Source organism: Natrix helvetica, assembly GCF_964273705.1.
Source record: "Natrix helvetica genome assembly, chromosome: 13".
Classification (NCBI taxonomy): Eukaryota; Metazoa; Chordata; class Lepidosauria; order Squamata; family Natricidae; genus Natrix; species Natrix helvetica.
The window spans coordinates 6,513,679-6,519,901 of record NC_138557.1 but is presented as its reverse complement, the minus strand read 5'-3'; positions in this window follow the sequence as shown (position 1 = coordinate 6,519,901).

Below are 6,223 nucleotides of genomic sequence, written 5' to 3'. Positions count from 1 at the left end.
TATGAAGTTTGGAAGTCACTTCTATATAACTTTTTACTTCCTTTCCAGTCCCTTCCCTTCTCTTTCTCTTTTCCTTTCTTGTCCTCCTCTATTTCTATCTGTTCTTTTCCCCCAAAATTATATTTATTTTCTTTCCTTTTTTTGCTTTCAAACGTTGCCTGGTTGTTAGTGTCTTAAAAATTCGAAAGAAGGAAGGAAGGAAGGAAGGAAGGAAGGGAAGGAGGAAGGGAAGGAAGGAGAAGATGAAGAGGAGGAGGAGGAGGGAAGAAAGAAAGAAAGAAAGAAAGAAAGAAAGAAAGAAAGAAAGAAAGAAAGAAAGAAAGAAGGGATCAGGAGGAAGGAAAGAAGGAAGAAAAAGAAGAAAGGAAGGAAGAAGACAAAGAGGGGGAGGAGGAGAAGAAGAAGATAAGAAAGAAAGAAAGAAAGAAAGAAAGAAAGAAAGAAAGAAAGAAAGAAAGAAAGAAGAAAAGGAGGAGGGACGGAGGAAGGAAGGAAGGAAGGAAGGAAGGAAGGAAGGAAGGAAGGAAGGAAGGAAGGAAGGAAGGAAGGAAAGAAAACAATGGTTTGGGGGAGAGGTGTTTGAAAATGCAAGTCTTTTCCTAAAAGTTGCCCTTGAAATATGGCTGTTGTTGTGTTAAAAAAGGAAAGAGTGAGAGAGCTTGCAGTGTTAGTCAACTCCAAGCTATTTGTATTGCCCTTGAGTGTTGTTTGTGAAGCAGCAAGGCTATAAATACATAAATCTCCTCGCTTAAATTTGCAGCTTCCATTTCTTTATGTTGCCCCAGTGCAGCCTGCATCTGATGTGCGTCTCTTTTTGCATTGTTCACTTTTCTTGCGCTCGGAATCATTTATCAAACTTCGGCATAAATCAGGGCGAGAATTCTAATCATCTCTATTATTAAATACCTTGCCATTTGTTCTGACAATGGGCTATAAAAGAATAACAGGCTGGATAAAAAATTAAACCAGAAGCTATAAAAATTAAGAGAGAGAAATCTATTCCAGCGGAAAGCGACGTTTCCCGGAGAATCCAGATTACGGTTTCGTGAGGCTTATCCTTATCCACCACGGGCGGGGGATTATGGCGCTTAAGAGTCTGCCACATCTGGAGAAGGGCGTGCATACCTGTGTTTGTGTGAGTGTGTGTGTGTGTGCCTGCGTGTTGCGTGGACCACAGGAATCAAGGAAGGTTAGACTGCCCAAAAAGCCAACACTGTAGGCTGCATCAACAGAGGGATAGAATCAAGATCACGTGAAGTGTTAATACCACTTTATAATGCTTTGGTAAGTCCACACTTAGAATACTGCATCCAGTTTTGGTCACCACGATGTCAAAAAGACATGGAGACTCTGGAAAGAGTGCAGAGAAGAGCAACAAAGATGATTAGGGGACTGGAGACTAAAACATATGAAGAACGGTTGCAGGAACTGGGTAGGTCTAGTTTAATGAAAAGAAGGACTAGGGGAGACATGATAGCAGTCTTCCAATATCTCAGGGGCTGCCACAAAGAAGAGGGAAGCAAGCTATTTTCCAAAGCACCTGAAGGCAGGACAAGGAGCAATGGATGGAAACTAATCAAGGAGAGAAGCAACCTAGACCTGAGGAGAAATTTCCTGACACTGAGAACAATGAATCAGTAGAACAATTTGCCTCTGGGAAGAGGAAAGGAGAGAGGAGGGGAAATGGAGAAGGGAAGGAAAAGAGAAGGAAAATAGGGGAGGGGAGGGGAGGAGGGGAAGGGAAATGGGGGAGGGAAGGGAAGAGGAAAGGGGAGGGGAAAGGAAGGAAACTACCTCAGGACAGGACAGAGAAGACGAAGATTTAGAATCCGCTGAAGTCTCTTAATCCCATCAGGGTCTTTTGTCTGCCATAACAATAGGGATCGAAAAAGCCTTCCGCGTTTTTGTTTTCAGTCCCGTCTTAATATCGCTCCAAACGCAGCTCCGAGGTTGCCGGGGAAGGGGACCGTCTTCATCAAGCCAAGCGGCAGCCTCCCTTTGTTGAATCGCGGTCGCGATCAATAGCAAATCGAGCAAACAAGAGACCCTCGCGTTTTAATTAGTGTTGAACAAGACCGGGTGGCAATATCCTTTTCAGGCCAACATGATAGCAAGCCTTCAAAAGAGAAACCAAACGACGACACAAAACGATGGCAGAATGGAGCACATCCTACCATTAATGGGTTGTCTCGTGTGTTTGTGTGTGTGTGTGTGTGTGTGTGTGTGTGTGTGTGTTTTGCTGTGCCTGACCACCCCCCATCCCCGCCCTAGTTGGCGCCTGACAAACCCTTGTGATGTGAGCACAAGTCTTCAACTTGCAACCATCCATTTAGCAACCGTTCGAAATGACAACCACTGGGGTGGGGGTGCGGGGGAAGAGGGCTGTGAAAATATCTACAGACCCTTCACATCATCATCATCATCATCTTTTAATGACCCCATAATCCCTTGCGGGGTAGAGTCTGGGCAACTGAATGGAGCTAGCAGAGTGTTTGAATGGCCGGATACTCTACCTGTCGCCAGTGCGGAGTTTTGTTCGGCAGATATATTCTCAGTGTGCCCAGAGAGAGAAATATCTGCCTCTACCTAGGATCGAACTCACAGCCTCTGGATTGTGAGGCGAGAGCTCCACCTCTAGGCCATCACACCATTCCTACAGACACCCCCCCCCCTCACAACCTGGACATAAATTGTTTTAACTTCTACCCTCAAAACGACGCTATAGGGCACTGCACACCACTAGACAAAAGGACAGGTTTTTTCCCCCATGCCATCACTTTGCTAAACAACTAATTCCCACAACACTGCCAAACTATTTAGTAAGACCATATTACTGTTATTCTTCTCATTTTTCCTATTCCCTATCTCCTTTTCTACTTATGACTATAACTTTGTTGCTTGTATCTTCACAATTGATAGTTTTATTTAGTTTCCTAGTACGATTTACGTTGATTCTATCACTCAGTGTTGTATCTTATGATTTCTGATGAATGTATTTTTATGACGACTATGGTCATGATTTATCACTTATAGCTTTTATGTGCACCGAGAGCTTATGCACCGAAGACAAATTCCTTGTGTGTCCAATCACACTTGCCCAATAAAGAATTCTATTCTACTCTACTCTACTCCACCCCACTCCATCCTATTCCTATTCCATTCTGTATTTTCTATCCTATCCTATCCTATCCTGAAAAAAAACTGATTGTGGGTTTTTCACATTTCAGCCTTCCCCATGCTCACATAATGACAATTCAGACACTTGGCAACTGGCATGTACTTATGACTGTTGCACTGTCCTGGGATCACGTGATCCCCATTTGCAAACTCCCCAGTGGGTTTCTGACAAGGTGGGGCGGCAGCTACATTTGCTTCACAACGGCACTGTTCCCTTAACAATTGCAGCGATTTGCCAAACGACGGCGGCAAAAGAGGTCGTAAAATGGGACAAAACTCCCTTTCCAATCTCCTTGTTTAGCCATGGAAAATTTGGGCTCCGTTGCGGTTGTACGTCGAGGACTATCTGGAACCGATGGTTGAAGACTGGAGGATCTTGAGCAGGTAGCAGAAAAGGATAATGTGAGAAAGGGTTATGTAAGTCATCGCTTTTCATCAGAAGTGGTATTCAGCCGGTTCTGACCGGTTCGGGAGAACCGGTAGCGGAAATTTTGAGTAGTTCGGAGAATCAGCAAACAGGCTGGCCCCACCCCCTCTGCCACCCAGCCTCCCAGCTGATCTTCTTTCGTTGCCCTGAACTGGAGAACGGAGCCGGAAAGCAGGTTAATGGGGTGGGGAAGGAATGGGGATTTTGCAGTACCCTTCCCCTGCCACGCCCACAAAGCCACACCCACAGAACCGGTAGTAAAAAAAATTCAATCCCACCACTGCTTTTCATAGACTATTGGGTTTATTTAAACACCCCCCCAAAAAAAATAAATAATGCTTTTGGGTAAAATGCTGCCTTAATAAATTAACAAGGCTTCTCTTCCAGAATTAAGGATTCAGCCGGATCTGCAGAGAACTCCTCTTTGCAATCTGTTTTTGGCATTTATACACATCCTAATATTTCTAATTGTGGCAGTCAAGCGATTCCGCTTGATTGTATGTATTTCATCCCTTGCTTTCCACCCCCATCCCACAAATTGCCCGCTAAATGAAAGAGGTCACATCCTCAAAATTAGGTTACATTTCACCGCTCAGAGGCTAATTTCCAGCACTTGGGACATGAAAAATAAGTCTTTGCAGCTCAAGGCAGAGATTCAGTTAAGCAATAAAATTAAAAATGGGAAATCGGCTGATGTGTGCAGCTGTGAATTCATCTTCGGTAATGCCAGGCTACTCCCTTCGGCTAAGCATTAGAGTCAGATTTATTGCGCACCGGGCACCACTAAAAATATTGAAGTGGTCAGACAATGGTGCATTAGAGGCTTGTAAAATCAAAATTGAAGGAGGGGAGGGATGAGAATGGAGGGCGAAATATCAAATTTAACTACTTTGCTTCTGAGCTATGGTGAGCCAAGCCAGAGATCCAAATTCCTAGAAAAGGAACATTTTGCAATGGGGACAGAAGAGTGACTATCTCCACTTAGTCTCTTTCTGCAAGTCTTGTTGTGGCTCACCACACTTGGATGAGGAGGAGGTTGGGGAGGAACTTGGGCCAGTGCTGGAGTCTGGGGGAGGCTCTGATGGATGCTCTGTGTCGGAAGCAGAGATAGAGCCAGAGCCGTCTGGCATTTCCCAGCTACTGGAGAAGCAGCTGCCTTTGGAGGCTGAGATGAGTGAGAAAGAAGAACAGCTGGGGCCTGTTCCTGATGCATGTATGCACAGAACAGTTAGGAGAGGTGAACAGTGGAGGACAAGGAGTCGACTTGGGAAGCAAAGCACACGTGGACCCTCCCTGACTGGGGTATAAATAGAAAGAAAGGGAAGTGGTTGTCGTAGGAGACAACTGTTCGTATTTCTGAAGATTTTGGCTGGTTTTGATTTTGAACTCACTCCGTTAGGTGGCGAAGGGATTCAAACCGCTGAACTTCCGACCTTTCTGATCAACAAGCTCAGCATCTTAGCCACTGAGCCAGCGCATCACCATACATACATATGGTGACGTATAGTATATATGTCATACATACGTAGATACTATATGTCACGTGTATAGTATGGTATAACCTTTATTGTCATTGTACATCATGTATACAACGAAATGGGTGTGTTACACGCACATATTGTGTCTCCCTGTGTGGGAATTGGCACAGCCTTTCAGACCTGAAGTGTCTCCCCAAGGTGACCTGCTCTGCTTCTTTCATTCGTGGTAGTAAACAAAGTAAATTAGATTCAGTGACATTCTGCTAATTGAGTTGTCCCCTTCCCTCCCTCACAATTCTCCTTGATTGGGCTGAGTCTTTAATTACCAGCTAATCTTGTCCATATGGCAGCTGTTGGGCAGAGGGCAGATTGCCGTATTCTAATCGCAGTAAAACTAGTGGGTGGGATTTAGTCCCCGGACTCCAGCATCTTCATTCAGGGGGGAAATGGGTTAAAGGTGGACAATTAGAGAATTAGGAAACTGGTAGACATTTCATTGCGCTAAATAAAGCTAAGGCACTAAGAGTTGTTAACCTAACTTTGCGAAGCTTCTTCTCCGGTAACATTGTACTGCAAACTCGGGCATACAAAACCTTTGCCAGACCAATCCTCGAATACAGCTCGTCTGCCTGGAATCCACACTGTATATCGGACATTGATACAATTGAGCGGATCCAGAGGCATTTCGTGAGAAGAGTCCTCCACTCCTCTGCTCACAATCCCTTACGCCACCAGGCTCGAAATTTTGGGCTTGGACAACCTGGAACTAGGCTGCCTACGGTCTGACCTAAATCCAGTACACAAAATTGTCTGCTACAATGTCCTACCTGTCAACAACTACTTCAGCTTCAACCACTATTATACACGGGCAAACAATCGATACAAACTCAAGGTAAACCGCTCCAAACTCGATTGCAGAAAATACGACTTCAGCAACAGAACAATCAACCCCTGGAATGCTGACTGTTGTTACATCTTCAAACCCCCCACAGCTTCAACCTCAAACTGTCTACTGTTGACCTCACCCCATTCCTAAGAGGTCCATAAAGGGGGCCTGCATAAGAGCACCAGTGTGCCTTCCGTCCCTGTCCTACTGTCCCTATTTATCTGTATTTACTTCCTTTGTTCATGTTTATGTTCA